Here is an 18359-nt window from a genome sequence, read left to right as displayed (position 1 = left end):
AACAGAGGAATGGACAGAAAGCCATTCTCTTCCCATGATTACAGGAAAGGAAAGTTTTCATTAAGGAATTGAGTCTCATCTCCTAAGAGAGGAGAGATCATTATTGGCATTTTAAAAATTGTGTTGTTTTCTAATAGTTTCCAAAGCAGATCTTGTTAATTTTAGTCAACTAAGCTATACAGTCTCTACAATCATATGCCTCATTTCTCTATTATTGAAGAGATAGAATTTGGATTATATGCCAGAAGTGGTGGTTAGTCTTGAATTTCCATTTTCCTGCTTATTTCTGAATTCATTTATTCACTCACTTGTTTAACCAATTAAAGCTTTCTATTCAGCCTTAGTTTTCCTAAGTATTTAGGAACTAGACTGACCATGGGACTCATAGCTGTGGGGAACCTGGTCTCTTCCTCTGAACCACACCATCAGTTGAATGGTCTGTATTGATTAGATGTCTTATTATGTGCTCATATATAGGTCTCATTTTATTCTAACACTAATTTTATGAGACATCCTTCATTTTTACCATCTTTATAGTTGGCAAACTAGCTAGAAAAGAAATGGAAATTAATAAGAAGCAAAATTAGGATGGAAACCCAGGCCTGATTTTAGCCCCTATGCTCTATTCCTCCCCAAGAGCTTCTAAAAACACACTTCCTAAGTGCATCACCCCACTTTGATTCCCCTGAAGATTCAGAGACCTAAGTTATAATTGAAATTTTTGAATCAAGCACAAGACTTGACAAGAATCTTTCCTGTAAGAGGTGGACTCAGACTCACAACAAAGCTGGTGACAGCTTTTCTAAGACATGGGGCACCTGTGTTGGTGTGAGAACAGAGAGCTTAAAAAAAATGAGAATAGTTCTAGTTTCTCATGTAGTTTTCTCCATTCAGCCTGAGCCAGACTGAAGACAGAATGGTAAATTCTGCAAATTAGGCACATACATATTCTCTCTTTTCCCCTCCTAGATAGTTGGACAAGGTGAGTCCCACTTGGGACTGGGCAGGTTGAGAAAAGTGTTCATACCTATACAGGTCATAAAAAACAGAACATGGATCCAAACTATGTTGCACCTGGCTCCAAAAGGAGCACTCTTTTGTTGTTATTACAACACATGCTACAATGTCACCTCCAAAGCTAGGTGGGTATTGATTTTACCGTATCTAAGCTCATCAGCTTGCCTTAGATCTCACCTCATGGGAGAAGACTTTGTGGCCAAAAGGCCCCAGGTAGTCCTCAATCTTTATCCCTACCATGCACACTTCAATTCACTCTCTCCCTGTTATCTGCCACAGTGGCTTCTTTCAGCTTGCCTTACACCCTGTGTGTCTTTGTTTGTGTGTCTTTGCTTAGAAAACTGATGAAATTGGTGAACACTGCCCACCCATCTCCACCACTTGACTGACTCCTGCTCCTCATCCAGTTCTCCTTCAAGAAAGCCTTCCAGATCGCCTGGGCCAGGCCCATTTCTGATGCTTGAGAATACCGCTTTACAAACTAGGCTTTATTGACATTTGGGGCCAGGAAATTAATGCTTTCATGTGGAGCCTGTATTGTACATGTGGGTAGTCAAATAGCCTTCACTAGATATTCAACCACTAATGTCTCCAGACATTACCATATATCCCTGGAGGGCAGAGTCATTGCCAGATGAAAGCCACTAAGCTGCAGCCCTTTGGAATGACTTTCCTTCTCTGAAGAACTAGCTCTGGGGCAGCAATATGTTTGTGTTTGCCTGGCTACTTGACCATCTCCAAGACACAGATGGGATTGCATCTTTGCTCTGCTTCTTAGGTTCCCGGTGAGTTTGGACGTGTTGTTTGGCCTGCCCAGTCCTCAGCTCCCAGGTAGGGAAAACACTCACCTTGAAGAACTAATGCATGTACAGTATCTTCTGCAAAACTGGTATTCCTGTCTTCAATTGAGTCCAGGGTGAGGGAATCTTATTGTAAACCAAAAGAACTGCATGATAAACTAGCACTATTAGAATTTTCTTTAAGTTCTGGGTAGCATCACAAATATGGTCCTACCACATCCTAGAAAATTCACAGTCAGCTGTGTTGTAAGTCAGAATCCTTCCCTCATAAGCAAGATTCTATCAGAGATGAATTCAAATAAGGGAGTCAGTATTGGACAGTGAGTTCCTGAAAGGCCGAAACTTAAATGCTCAGTATCCTGGTTAATGCCTGGCTTAAAGTAGGATTCCAAGAAAAACAATTATTTTTTTTTTAACAATTTCTATTCAAAAGCGCTAGATGAGAGATCATAAACTCAAGTCAGTAGCTAATGGAAGATTGCTGAAGCTTCTTTGAATACAAAAAATAATGGCACCATGGTTAGGCTCCAGGGAGATTAATCACTGGGCCACATGGGCATTAACCAATCAGCAAGACTTCCTGCCAAGGAAGGAGGTAAGAGTTACCAACAGTCTCCTGCACAGCACAAAAGGATTACAGGATGACATCCAACTAAAACATCAGCAGGACCCAAATTAATAGGAGAGCCTGTTCTTTGGCAACTAGCACTGTGCAGCCATGGTACTGCCGGGGCATGGCACATCTCGCCAATCTGAAAGCACACACCACAACCTGGAGTCTGTGCCCAGCTGCACCATTCCATGTTTCCCTGATGGAAATTAGAAAAAAATGTAACCTCAGCGGACAGGTTTACTAAGACACAGAAGACATTACAAAGGCCCTTTTGACATTATAATCTCTAACACAGTCGTAGAAGCTGACTTGCCATCATTATTGAAAGTAATTGGTCAAAAAAAAAAAAAAAACAAACTGAGACAGATGGACAGCAATCCTATAAAGCTGTCAAGTTAATTATCTGTCCTACAAGTGTGTTCTGTTCGATGCTCCTCACTCTGACTTGCTGCCTACCACAGGGCTCACCACCTACCCTGGTGCTCACCAGCCCCTGTTCCTGTTCTTCCCATGCCCGCTGCACCCTACCACTTGTCTGGGGCAGTATGACCTACAGCTGTGAGAAGACATTTAAAGCAGAAGTCTCTCTTGGCCACATTATCTCCTCGCCCAATTATATTGCCATACTGGTCCAACTATGAATACATCCCTAGCGCGCTGTCATGCTGTGTAATGACAAATTCTAATTTTCCAGGACAGACAACGCAGATAAAAACAATCAACTTATTTGAAATGCTTCAAATGATTGCAACACCAAAGTAACTTTTATTCAGATGAAATGTAAGTTTTCAGGAAGTTTAGATCAGGGCTGGGGATGGGAATGCTACTCAATGGTAGGACACTTGCCTAGTGTGCATGTGGCCCTGGGTTAAAACCTTAGTACTACAAAAAAAGGGTGGGGGGGGTAGGTCAGTGATTTGAGATCTAGAAATTTGTGCAAGAAAGCTGATAACCCAAATAAGAGGGGATGAAAAGGGAGAAGCATAGATTAAAAACAAATAGGAACAGCAGGCTCTGAGCTCAGGATCAACAGAGAAAACCTGCTACATCATTGAAGCTCAGTTCCTGGCCTGAGACCCGCCACCTGCCAAATACTGTCAAATGAACCAATTCCTGTCCTAGTATTTTCCCTCTTATTCCCAAAACCTGGGTTCCCCAGTAGAATATTTTTTCAGGGTTAAGTCTCTGATGCCCTTTGTTCAGCTGCATTTGGAAAGTGATGAACTTACTCAGGAATCAGAAAATGGAGCTCTAGTATAGTGGGCTACAACTTAAGTGATTGAAAGATCCAGACTCCCTGAACAAGAATATTCAAAATAGGTCAAAATCAAGACAGGATACAAAGGTAAGAACCAAGGAGTAACTTAAACTCCTTGCATGGACAGCGAACAAACCTTCAAGAAATTCCAAGCCTGAGACAGACTAGCAACAATTTTCACACTATCTGCCTTATGTACTTTAAGTCTATTAATAAGTGTTCATCATTCAATGAAAAAATGTATAATAAGGATTAAAGCAAGAAATACATAACAGTGTGAAGAGAAGAAGCAAGTAGCAGAACCAGATTCAGATACATCAAAGGCTCTAGTATAAAAGGCAGACAACAGAAATGCAAAAACAGACAGAGCATGGAGATGTGAATTCAGAAATTGTTATGGTTTGGATGTGAGGTGTCCTCCAAAAGCTCATGTGTGAGACAATGCAAGAACGAAATGATTGGGATATGAGAGCCTTAACCCAATCCATGGATTAATTCCAGTGATGGGATTAACTGGGTGGTAACTGAAGGCAGGTAGGGAATGGATGGAGGAGGTAGGTCCCTGGGGACATGTCTGTAGGATATTATTTTGTATCTGGCTACCGACATTCCTCTCTGCTTTCATCATGTGAGCTACTTCACTCTGCCACACTCTTCTGCTATGATGTCCTGCCTCACCTCAAGACCTGAGGAATGAAGCCAGCTGTCCCTGGACTGAGAGCTCTGAGACAGTGAGCCCCCAAATCCACTAATTGTTCTTGTAAGATCTTTTGGTCATAGCTGCAAAACTGCTGACTAAATCAGATCTCAAAAATTCTCCCTCTCTGTCTCTCTCTTTCTTATATATAAGCAGAGATGAACTCCAGCAGCCAGATACAATATCAAAAACTTTTCACCTACATATATCCACCTCAAACTACAGAAAACAAAAGACAAAGAGAAAATCTTGAAAGAAGTCTAATGGAAGAAATACTGCACCTATGGAGAACAACGTTAAGAATTATAGGGACTGGAGTATAGTTAAGAATTATAGCTCACTGGGGTATAGAACACATGCCTAGCATATCTGAGGCCCTGGGTTTGACCCTCAGCATAACTTAAAAAAAAAAAAAAAAAAACAGATGAATTATTTCAACTTATTTCTTCTTTCCTCTAAAATTATATGCAAGCAAATGAAGAGTACAGTGAAATATCTAAAGTGTTGCAAGAAAAAATCCAAATTAGAATTTCATATCTACAGTTAAACAAAAACTTCCCACTGTGTATACTGACTTTCTTCAATATATTAAATAATGGATTGGGATTTAAAAAACAACACTTTTACATCAAAGAAGCTATATGTACCACTCATATGATGTATGAAAATGACACTTTATATCTGAAATTTTCCTGGTAAACACCCACAAACCTGACTTAATCATGGGAATATAGCAAGAAAGTACCAGTTAATTGGCATTTTGAAATAATATTTGCATTATGAACTCTTTAAAAAAAAGACAAGAGGTGGAAATGCAGAATTAATTTTTTTTAAAGAGAGAGAGAGAGAATTTTAATATTTATTTTTTTAGTTTCGGCGGACACAACATCTTTGTTTGTATGTGGTGCTAAGGATCGAACCCGGGCCGCACGCATGCCAGGCGAGCGCGCTACCGCTTGAGCCACATCCCCAGCCCCTGTACTATGAACTATTAACACATAAAAATGTATAGATATATACTGTTCAATATAGTTACTTCTGGCCACATATGATCATTGAATGTTTGAAATGTGGCTAGTATGAGTTAAGATGGACTATACATGCAAAGTAAACAACAGGTACCAAAGAATTAAAATAAAAGAAGGGATACAATTAGTCATAAAACACCGATTATGTACTGAAATAATCATTTTTATATTTGAGTCAAATTACATTATTAAAATTAATTAAATTTGTTGATTTTTATTTTTTACTTTAAAATGTTTAATCAGCACATAAAACTATATATATTCAGGTATGCAAAACGATTATATGTATGTATACACACAGATATATGTGCACTTATCATGTATGTATCATGTATTAATCACCATGGTCAAATTAATTAATATAGCCATTACCACTCATAGTTACTATGATTTCCAGCATTTTATATGTAGTAATTGGAACATTTCAAATTACCATGTTCCATCATGGACCATATCTATTTGATAGCTCTATACCTAACTTATAAATCCTAATTTTCTTTACCATGTTCATCGGATCTTTATAGAAATCTCATAAAACATCAATCAGTATAAATGTAAAAAATATCAATACCTTAAGCATACCATATTCAAAATGTGGATAACCAAATATAAAGAAAAATAAATTGAAAGAAGTTCTATTTAAAAAAAAACACCTCACCCATAGCACAAAAGTTAATAACTAGAATCAACAAATGGGACTTACTCAAACTAAAAAGTTTTTTTCTCAGCAAAAGAAACAATAAGAGAAGTAAATAGGGAGCCTACATCCTGGGAACAAATCTTTACTCCTCACACTTCAGATAGAGCCCTAATATCCAGAGTATACAAAGAACTCAAAAAATTAGACAATAAAATAACAAACAACCCAATCAACAAATGGGCCAAGGACCTGAACAGACACTTCTTAGAGGAGGACATACAATCAATCAACAAGTACATGAAAAAATGCTCACCATCTCTAGCAGTCAGAGAAATGCAAATCAAAGCCACCCTAAGATACCATCTCACTCCAGTAAGATTGGCAGCCATTATGAAGTCAAACAACAACAAGTGCTGGCGAGGATGTGGGGAAAAGGGTACACTTGTACATTGCTGGTGGGACTGCAAATTGGTGCGGCCAATTTGGAAAGCAGTATGGAGATTTCTTGGAAAGCTGGGAATGGAGCCACCATTTGACCCAGCTATTCCCCTTCTCGGTCTATTCCCTAAAGACCTAAAAAGAGCATGCTACAGGGACACTGCTACATGGATGTTCATAGCAGCACAATTCACAATAGCAAGACTGTGGAACCAACCTAGATGCCCTTCAATAGACGAATGGATAAAAAAAAATGTGGCATTTATACACAATGGAGTATTACTCTGCATTAAAAAATGACAAAATCATAGAATTTGCAGGGAAATGGATGGCATTAGAGCAGATTATGCTAAGTGAAGCTAGCCAATCCCTAAAAAACAAATGCCAAATGTCTTCTTTGATATAAGGAGAGTAACTAAGAACAGAGTAGGGTTGAAGAGCATGAGAAGAAGATTAACATTAAACAGGGATGAGAGGTGGGAGGGAAAGGGAGAGAGAAGGGAAATTGCATGGAAATGGAAGGAGACCCTCAGGGTTATACAAAAGTACATACAAGAGGAAGTGAGGGGAAAGGGAAAAATAATACAAGGGGGACAATGAATGACAGTAGAGGGGGCAGAGAGAGAAGAGGGGAGGGGAGGGGAGGGGAGGGGAGGGGGGATAGTAGAGGATAGGAAAGGCAGCAGAACACAACAGACACTAGTATGGCAATATGTAAATCAATGGATGTGTAAGTGATGTGATTCTGCAATCTGTATATGGGGTAAAAATGGGAGCTCATAACCCACTTGAATCAAAGGGTGAAATATGATATATCAAGAACTATGTAATGTTTTGAATAACCAACAATAAAAAATTAAAAAAAAAATAAAAATAAAAGTAGATAACAAAAACAAAACAAACAAACAAAAAAAACACCTTAGCTCTTTAGGAGCAAGCATGGAATTTATCAGACATTGCTAAGAAATCTAACAAAAAATGCAGCAAAATATTTAAAGCATTGAAATATAAAAACCACCCACCTAAAAATTCTGTATTCAGTAAAATTATCCTTCAAATGTGAAGCAGAGATCAAGACTTTCTCAACAAAAATTGAGGTATTCTTTGACAGTATGCCTGCCCTGCAAGAACTATTAAAAGGAATGCCTCAGAGGAAAAAGAAAATAACACAGCTCAGAAAACAGATCGACATAAAGTCATGATGAGTATTTGACAAAGAATAAGTGAAAGAAAAATGCAAAAACAAATTTTTTCTTAATTTAATTAGTCTGACACCATTGTGCTAATACTAATTAGCTGTATTTAATTCGCATCTATACAATTATACATTTTGCTCTCCAGCCCACATGAAACACCAGCCAAATCAAACCACATTCTGGACCATAAAATACACCTTAACAAACATACAAGTAGAAATTACAATGCCTAATCTCAGATCACAATGAATAAACTTGAAACTGACAATAGGAAGATAGTGAAAAGCCCTGAAAACTGGAAGGGTAAAAACAACAACAACAACAAACTTCTAAAGTGACATATGAGACAAATAAGAAATCTCAAGAGAAATTTAAAAGCATTTCAAAATAATCAAAAATCAAATTACAAGTTATAAAAATTTCTGGGGAACATTAAAAACAGCAGGAAATTGATAATGTTGAATGCATATATTAAAGAAGAAAGATCTGAAATCAATAACCTAAGCTTCTCACTTAGGAAACCAGAAAAAGGAAAGCAGAGTAAATCTTAAATAAACCGAAAAAAAGAAGTAATTAAAATTAGAGCAGAACTCAATGAAATTGAGAAGAGGATACCAAAAGAGAAAATTAATGAAAAAAAAAGATGGTCTTTTGAAAAGATAAAATTGGTAAGAATCTAATCAAGGTAGCTAAAAGGGGGGGGGGGGAGAGAGAGGGAGAGAGAGAGAGAGAGAGAGAGAGAGAGAGAGAGAGGGATGGATCACAAATTACTAATATTGGAAATGAAAAAGAGGCCATTCCTAAATATTCTCTGAATGTTAGAAGGATAATAAAGTAATATCATGAATAGTTATGTAATCAGAAATTTGAAAACCTAGATGAAATGGAATAATTTCTTGAAAGACAAAATCTACCAAAAGACCTACTACAAAAATAAGTAGATGATCTGAATGGTACTGTATATATTAAAGAAATTGAATGAATACCAATAATCAATATATTTCTCCATTTTTCCCATGTCTAACCCCTCTCTGCTATGGATCAGCATCCACTTATCAGAATATTCTGCCTTTGGTTTTTAGGGATTGACTTACTTCATTTAGCATGATATTGTCCAACTCCATCCATTTACATGCAAATGCCATAATTTTATTCTCTTTTAATGCTGAGTAACTTAAATTGTTGAGGCTGGGGATATTGCTCGGTCTTTGAATGAAAGAGGTAGAAATGATACTTCATCACTTTCTATGGGGAAACACAATAGAGGCCAAGATCCTGGAAAGTAAGAAACTGCACAGACATCTACCTTTCTCACAGGTGCCACAGGATAATTTTATCTTTGAAATTATCAAATCTTGGTCAGAATGGCATATCCCATTCATGAGAACCTTATGTGATAATTCAATCAAGTATATGAAAAAAAATTCCTTCATGTTCTCAGAATAATAACGTAAATATGAGGTAAAGGAAAATGCAAAAGACATGGAAAGAAAATGATGAAATGAATAGATGAAACAAGGAGGAAAATATTAAAATTATTGTTAGCAAAATTAGTTATTACATTAATTATTCAATGACTATTTAATTTCAAAGCCAAATAAGATATACTTTAACTTGTGAGGAAAAATCCTCATAAAACTAGATTTAAAATATTTGGATTAAATTTTAATCATAGGATGAAAAACCTCTTTATGTGTATAAGCACATGTAAATCAAGACCTGACAGCTTACATTTTTCAGGGGTTCTTTTTGTCTTCCCTGCATATTTTTTCCTGGTTCCTCCTGAACTTAGTACTAGCTACCCTACGTTTTCTTACATCAGGATCCGGAAGCCTAACTTTCAGATACCTCAACGATAGATATACTGGGTTTTGAGAAAAACAATTTTCACAAGAAGGACAAAAACATCTTTTAGATTTGTCAATAACAAGAACAACTACAAAAAGCAAAAATTCACTATAAGAATGTTCAAGACTTGGGGGGGGGGGGGGGGGCTTGGGTTGTGGCTCAGCTGTAGAGCGCTCACCTGGCACATGCTAGGCCCTGGGTTCCATCTTCAGCACCGCATAAAAATAAGTAAATAAAATAAAGGTATTTTGTGCAGAGCAGCACACCCCAGCAACTCACCCTCAACGTCCTTTTCTTTTAAAGGTCTTCTCCCACAAACGCGAAGAATGGAATCCTCAGGCCAGATGGAGCAAGTTTTTGTTGAAGATGAGTGTAGAAGACTCGCAGTTCAACACACTGAGTGAGGATGGGTCTTCTTCGGTTACCGCCGTCTTCTTCTCTTTCGCCGTCTTCCTCTGTTACCGCCGCCTTCTCTTTCGCCGTCTTCTTCTGTTCCGCCGTCTTCCTCTGTTGCCGCCGTCTTCTTCTCTTTCGCCGTCTTCTTCTATTCCGCTGTCTTCAGTTATCTTCTGCGAAATGTGTCTGGCAAGAGGTCTTATATAGCCCTTGGGTCACTGTGATTGGCTCAAAGTTATGCTAATTAGAGTTTGAAAAATGTACCAATGCTATTGGTCCAGACTTTGTCCAATCAGGTTTGGAAATGATCTAATGCTATTGGTCAATTCTATATTCCCACCATTCATTCATGTCTGCCCCACTTCCATTTTCTCAATGGAGGTTGAGTAGTGGGAAATTGAGGTTGTGGACCCAGCTGCAGTGATGCATGGCATGGGCTTCTGCAGCAGGCCTCCCTGCTGTGCCAAGGCCTGGCTGCTGCAGATGATGGGTCTGACAGGTCAGGGAGCCTTGACTCCCTAGGCACTGGCTCCAGGCAGCGGCAGGGCCGCTGGAACTCTCACCCACCCAGGCCAACACCCCAACTCTCTTGCTTCTTGGCAGGGATTAGTAGACAGGCTGTCCTTGCTTTTTAAATTCTCCTCCCCTCCCCCACCTTTCTTCCTCTCCTCTCCTTTCTTCAGCATTTCAACCTTTCTCTCCAGGACCCTCTTTTCTTCACTCTCTCCGTTCCTTTTCATCTTGTTTTTTGAAGGCTCGTTGCCAAGACACGGGACTGCGTCCACCTGGGACAAGCCAAAATAAAGAGACACAAGGCAGGGCTCCTCACCAGGGTGCTGTGCGCTGTCTTTGCTATTCCTGGGAAGGTTCAGTGAAAGTCACTTCAGTCTTCCCTGGAGATCACACTGTGGGGTCCGGATTAGGATCCTCACTGAAGGGTCCAAACATTGAGAGGATTTTCCTTGAAATTAGTCTTTGTTTTCCTTTGGATCTGGGGGTTTTCAGTCAGTCCCTCCCTGAGGAGGGAATTCTGCTCCTGGCAGGAAACTGAGCCCTAGGAAGTGATCTGATCCTAGAACCCAAAGGTGGCCCTGGGAAGGGGTGGGAGGGCTCCTCAGCTTTTCAGATCCACCCACCACAATCCAGGCGGATGCTAGTTGAAGTGTGTGGGACTCCACATCCCGCTCAGGACTGCGGATATCTCAGCCGCGGGGTCTGATTCTCGCAGCCCACAGACTCCCCTAACTGCCAAGCAGCCCGAGACCCCGAAACCCAGATGCAGCTCGCCCACCCCCAGGCGCCCACAAGCACCTTCACTCTGCTTTTATGTCAACCAATAGTTTTGATTTTCTTAGGTCCAAGTCGGGGTGACGTGATCTTCAGCAATTCGGTAAAGTTTGGCGCCCAAAACTTCAAACCACGCTGAACAGTGCTTTTGCTTTGTATTCAGGAACTCAGCATTGGCGGCCAAGGTCAACTCAGAGAAAGCCCCTGGTATTCTTGTGAGTCCAGGAGTCCCAGGGGAGAGTGGAGGGGGAAAGGGTGTTTAATGACAAGGCAAACTTCAGCACAAGGAGCTTTCTGGTAAGCATGGTTATTACTATTACTATTGAGATGTAATTCATTTATCAGAAGTCAGACTTTGAAAGTGTGTAATCAGTGGTTTTAGTACATCATGAGGTTGTGCCACCACCACTACTACCTTCTTTGGATTGTTTAAAGGATGTGGAGAGGAGGTCTGATGGTTGGAAGGCAGAGGCAGGAGCAGTCCCCAGGGAGATTGCTTTGCAGTAATATCCTGTTGAGACAGGGTAAGGAGACAGGGCAGCCTGCTTTGAGCTCAGCCTAGGAGAGATGTGACCAGAGAAATGGGGGAGAGGGTGATGCTAAACAGCAGGTTGTGGCACCTGTGGGCTTTGATGGGAGAGTAGAGGTATCCTATGTTAAAATCAACAGATGCAGCTGCTGGAGTTGGCTTGGAGCATTATGGTGACAACAGGAGATAGACACAGTATTTAGGAAGAAGTCTTTGCAGGATTCTAGGATAAAGGTAGTTGAAAGTTGGTACCAAGGTAGTGACTGTTAAGCTGTAAAAAGGGTTTTAGGAGCTGCCTGGAGAAGCCAGAGGGTCAGGGGAAAGCGTCAGTTAGAAGTGACCAAGGGTGGTGTTGCAGTTAATAGAAGTAGGGCAAGTGTGTGTGTGTGGGGGGGGGGTGGTCTATAGTGGTTGGAAAGGTGTAGAGTGTGCTTATAGACCTGTCTGATATGAGGGTCAAATGGGCCCAGAGATGCAGATGCCCTAAGGGAGACTGGTTGGTGTTCGATTGGCCCATGGGGGGCAGCCTGATGGGGCTCCTGAGTTGCCCTGGGAGAGCTAGGGCAGTTATGGCCAGAAGAAAGGAGACCTACTGGATCTTGGAGTCAATGGCAGGAAAAGGAGCAGATTAGAATGGCTGAAATGTGTGAGGGTGTTTGGATCCTGAGAGATTTTAGTGCAGAAGTTGCTTCTGAGAGCAGAAGTGGCTGAAATCTGCAAAGAGCTCATCTAATCTAATTACTGGTGACATTGCCAGCAAGGCTGTACTTGAATGGGGGCACTGTGCTGGGAAAGTATCAAGGCTTGGCTCTTCCATTAAGCATAGCCCCTCTCTCTCTGCTCCAGTTTGGTCTGTCCCCATTGAGTGATGCTTATTGAGCAACACCCAATGACAGCTAAACTCCACCTGAACCTGAACTTTCAACTTGAATATGATGTGAGTACTTCTAAGCCATCTAAAATTTCTACCTGATACAGGGAGTAGGTTCATAGTCTTGGCATAAGAAGTCATGTCACAGAGTTTGAATGTTGGAAGTGTACTTTTGGTTATAAGTTAAAGAAACTCTAGCACAATTTAATATTTTTTCTTGTTTGTTTTTTATTTTGCTAGTAAGAAACCAGATTTAATGCCACCATTCTTCAATCAATGAGATTTCTGTTGATCTGTTTCTTAGCTGATTACTATCAATTGTACATGGATAGTTCTCACCAGAGCTGAGCATTTTCACTTAAAGCTAATCAGTTTTCACTTAAAATTAATAATACATGTGCATGTAAATTAAAACTAAACATAACCATTTGTAATCTAACATGGGATATTCAAACAAGAAACTAAGAAAGTAGCCACTAGAAAGGAGACATGGAAGAAAAAAATTAAATGGAGATAATATTTTTTTAATCATTAAGACAACTGCTAGCAATGTATTCAGAACAACCAAAGTCAGAGAAAACATGTGAATCGTGAAAGTTTTTCTCTCCAGTTGAAATAAGTGTGTTTTAAAGAGAGAGAAAAGGGGAACAAAAAAACCAAGCATGTTTTGTAATTTTGGAACACTGAAAATTATCGAACATGGAATTAGTAATTTATAAAACAATCACACCCCCGATTTTCTTTTGAGGGTTAGGGTTAGATTTCATCTCACTGCAGTAAGAATGGCAGTCATTATGAAGTCAAACAACAACAAGTGTTGGCGAGGATGCGGGGGAAAAAGGTACACTCATACATTGCTGGTGGAACTGCAAATTGGTGCAGCCAATTTGGAAAGTAGTATGGAGATTCCTCGGAAAGCTGGGAATGGAACCACCATTTGACCCAGCTATTCCCCTTCTCGGACTATACCCAAAAGACCTAAAAAGAGCATACTACAGGGACACAGCTACATCAATGTTTATGGCAGACTATGGAACCAACTTAGATGCCCTTCAATAGATGAATGGATAAAAAAAAATGTGGCATTTATACACAAGGGAATATTACTCAGCACTAAAAAATAACAAGATCATGGCATTTGCAGGGAAATGGATGGCATTAGAGCAGATTATGCTAAGTGAAGTTAGCCAATACCAAAAAAAAAAAAAAAAACAAACGCCGAATGTCTTCTCTAAAATAAGGGCGGGGGTGACTCAAAATGGGATAGAGAGGAAGAGCATGAGAAGAAGATTACCACTAAATAGGGAAGAGAGGTGGGAGGGAAAGAGAGGGAGAAGGGGAATTGCATGGAGGATGGAAGGAGACCCTCATTGTTATACAAAATACATGTATGATGATGTGGGGGGGGGGGGGCGAAGAAGTGTGTCACATTAGATTGGGTAGAGAGAAGTGATAGGAGGGGAGGGGACGGGAAGGGGGATAGGAAGGGCAGCAGAATAAAATAGACACTAATATTGCTGCATTATATGTGATTGTATAACCAATGTGATTCTGCAACCTGTACACTCAGAAAAATGAGAAATTATACCCCATTTGATTCAAATGTATGATATGTCAAGATCATTGTACTGTCATGTGTAACTAATAAAAAAATGAAACAAGGGCATGAAACAGATTTCAAACTCATGCTAACTTATACTAACAATATTGTGTTTTTACTGAAAAATACTATTAGAGATAAAATTAAGTTAAATTTCAGGTACTTTCCATTTAATGTGAGCAAAATTACAATGTTGACATTGTAATAAACTAGCAATTTATTTACAAATTACATTGTAATAAACTAGCAATTTATTTTCACTTATAAAGTATTTTAGGAAAAGTTTACAGTCTTCAGTACTCAAAATTAAATAGGAATTTTAATTTTTTAATCAATTAATTTTTCATACCTAAGAATTATGATGGCAATGTAAAATAAAAGTTTAATTCTGCTGAACTAACACTTAAATAGATTCAGATTTTTAAGTGTATGAAAATACCCAATCTTTAAAATTTTGATAATTTCTTTTATCAATGTAAAATATTTAAATACCCACAAGAGAAATTTTATATCAGAAAAAAAATTCAAATGATATACTCATGACACTCAAGAATTAAAATCAAGAAAGTGGTAGTCACCCTAATATAGAATTTATTTATTTTTGTCACCTCCATTCCTTATATATAATCGTAATTTCACATCATCTGCATAGAAATATTTATCACAATCTGAAAGGTAGAAAATAATTTTTTTTTGCCTTCTAGACTCAAGTAAATTTACTCAGTGTTCTTAGTATATTTCCTTTTAACATTATCTGAACCATTAGAAGATGAGTTTGTTCCACATTTCTTTTCATACAATGAAAACTGTTGCTGCCAAAGAGCAGCCAACTCAATATATATTCAAAAGGACTAAGAGTCATAGAAGAAAACTGTGTAACTATGATGGTTATCTTTTTTGGCCACAAGAAAGATGGTATAAAGGAACATAAGATTATGCTTTGATGTGGTCAGATGCTTGGTGTGCTGAAATGTGAAGGGACCCCAGCAAGGTTACCTTGGAAGGATAGGACATCTTTCGCCATTCATCATCTCTGGTTTCCAATCTCCTTTACCAACTGTTCAAAATTCATGATAGTGATACCAGCTGCACCTTGGGCCCATCCAATAGCTATCATGACTGACCAGCCATTTTGGTAATAGCTATTAGCATGTGTGACTCCACCTTCTGTTTTCCAAGTTCTGATCACTCCTTCATTCCTACAGCCAGAAGTTGAGCAGATAAGAATGAATAGTCCTGGGAATTTAGGTCCCATGGGCAAAAATATATGTAATATACCAGATTGAAGATGCCAGTAAAATATTAATGTGGTTTGCAAGAAACCTCAGTGGAGGCTCTTCAAGCAGTACACATGTTAAAATTCCTCCACCAAGTCAGGGAGCATAGCAGTAGACCAGCTTGAAACAGGATTCTTCCATGCCCCTTCCACTCCTACCAGCTGATGCTTCAGTGCCATCACAGACACCAGATGTGGGTGATGACAAAAAAGGGGAACATGGATGTGCAGGAGAAGGCCAGTGCCAGCTCCTCCCATGGAGAGTCCATGGCTGCAACCTACCTCTGAGACTGGGCCTTGCCAGCTGGCCTCTAGTTTTATTTTCTTTTCCTTAACACATAGTTGTATAGACTTATAGGACACAGTGTGATGTTTTGATACAAATATACATTTTATAATGGTGAAATCAGAGTAATTAGCATATCTCTCAGGTCAAACATTTATCATTTCCTGTGACCGGATCATTTAAAATCCTCTTTTAGCTATTTTGCAACATACACTACATTATTATTCACTGTGGTCATCTTGATGTGCTATAGTTTGGCACAGATGTAATTCCTCCTATCTAATTGAAACTTTGTACCCCTTGACCAGTGTCTCCCCTCTTCTCTCTACTCTCAACCTGTGCTAACCAGCACCCCTCGTGCCTGCCTCAATCTCCACGTATAAGTGAGATCATTTGTGAGAGCATTGTCTCCTCTAGGTTTATCTATATTGTCACAAATGACACAATTTCCTCTTTTATGAGGGCTTTTTAATGTAAATATACTAGGGATTGATCTCTGGGTCTTGTGTCTGCTGGGCAATCCCTCTATCCCTGGGGAGCTTCATCCTCAGCCCTAATTACCTTTTTATTGTGGTTCTTAAAACTGACTAGTATTCTTTGTATTTGCCACAGAATGTCATTCTTTTGTTTTTGTTTTGTTTTGTTTTGGAGGTGGGTCTGCTGTTTTCCAGGCTGGTTTGCAAGAAACCTCAGTGGAAGCTCTGCAAACAGTACACAGGATAAAATTCCTCAACCAAAGCAGTGGAGCATAGCAGGAGACCAGCTTGAAACAGGATTCTTCCATGTCTTGGCTCAAAGGAATGCTCCTGCCTCAGCCTCCAGGTAGCAGGCCTACACCATAGGGTCTGGCTCCTTGTTCATTTTTTATTTTCTATATTTTTTATTGGTTCACGATAGTTGTACATAATGGTGGAATTTGTTGTTATATATTCAAATGTGTACACAATATAACAATGTAATTGTCTAATGTCATTCCCCAGGATTTTCCCTTTCCATCTCCTCCTCCCTCCCCTGCTTCCTTTCCTCTACTCTACTGATCTTCCTTTGATTCTCATGAGACCCTCCCCTCCTTTCTTTGTTTTTTCCTCTCTAGCTTCCACAAAGAGAGAAAACATGTGACCCTTGACTTTCTGACTCTGGCTTATTTCACTTAATATAATGTTGTCAAGTTCCATCCATTTTCATGAAAATGGAAATTTTCATTCTCCCTTATGGCTAAGTCAAACTCCATCCTTTATACATTCCATATTCTCTTTTTTCAACCATTGATGGAAATCTAGGCTGGTACCATACTTTGGCTATTGTGAATTGTGCTGCTATAAACATGAATGTGCGTGTATCACTGTTGTATGATGATTTTAATTTTTTAGACTTAATACTGAGGAGTGGTACAACTGGGTGGTGGTTCATTCCTAGTCTCTTAAGGAACCTCTCTTCTAATTTCCATAGTAGTTGTACTAATTTACAATCCTACCAACAGTGTTGTTCTTTCTCCACATCTTCTCCAGCATTTATTATTGTTTATATTCATGATGGCTGCCATTCAACCTGGAGTGGGATGAAATCTCAGTGTAGTTTTGATTTACTTTTCCCTAATTGCTAATAATATTTTCATGTATTTGTTGGCCATTTGTGTTTCTTTTGAGAAGTGTCTTGTTTAGGTGATTTGCCCATTTATTATTTGGATTATTTTTTATGGTGTTGAGTTTTTTGAGTTCTTTATATATTCTGGATATCAATCCTCTGTCAGAAAAGTAGGCATCATTTTCTGAGCTTTCAGGTTCCTATTGAGAAAGTCATTGCCTGTACCTGTATATTAGGTGTTGAACCTCCTTTTTCTTCTAGGACTTGCGTAGTTTCTGACCTAATTCCTAGGACTTTGATCCACTTTGAGTTGACTTGTGCAGGGTTAGAAATAAAAGTCACGCCTTATTCTTCCACATATGCATAGTCTATTTTCCAACACCATTGCTTAAAAGACATTCTTTTCTCCAATGCATGTTTTAGCACCTTTATCAAGGATCAGATGACTGTATTTGTGTGGGTGTGTGTATGTGTGTGTGTGGGTGTGTGTATGTGTGTGTATACCAAGTACCAAAGTACCATGAAGTCAGATGTTATGATGTCTCCAGCATTGCTTTTTGGGCTTAGAATTTTTTTTGGCTCTTCTGGGTCTTTCATTCTTCCAACTGCACAGTAAAACTGTCTTCTCTCATTCTATGAAAAAATGTCATTGGTATTTTGATGGGGATTGCATCAAATCTGTATATTGCTTTTGGTTTTATGTTCATTTAGCAATATTCATTCTGCCTATCTTTGAACATGGGACATCTCTCCATATTATTGTGTCTTCTTCAATTTCTTTCTTCACTGTTCTATAGTTTACATAGTAGAGGTCTTTTACCTCCTTGGTTTGATTTATTCCTAGGTACTTTCTTTATTGACGCTATTATGAATGGGACTGTTTTTCTAATTTCTTTCTCAGGAGATTCATTATTGGTGTATAGGAAAGTACTGATTTTTATATGTTGATTTTGTAACCTGCTACTTTGCTGAAGTTGTTATTGGTTCTAGTAGTC

General features: G+C 39.0%; 1 pseudogene; it reads right to left on the bottom strand.

Moving 5' to 3' along the window:
- Nucleotides 1-9832: 9832 nt before the first annotated feature.
- LOC139706122 (trimeric intracellular cation channel type B pseudogene) lies at nucleotides 9833-15763 on the bottom strand (annotated as a pseudogene).
- Between the last annotated feature and the right edge of the window lie 2596 nt (nucleotides 15764-18359).

Source organism: Marmota flaviventris, chromosome 6 (genome assembly GCF_047511675.1).
Source record: "Marmota flaviventris isolate mMarFla1 chromosome 6, mMarFla1.hap1, whole genome shotgun sequence".
NCBI classification, from domain to species: Eukaryota; Metazoa; Chordata; class Mammalia; order Rodentia; family Sciuridae; genus Marmota; species Marmota flaviventris.
This window is presented reverse-complemented; position numbering and strand designations above follow the sequence as displayed.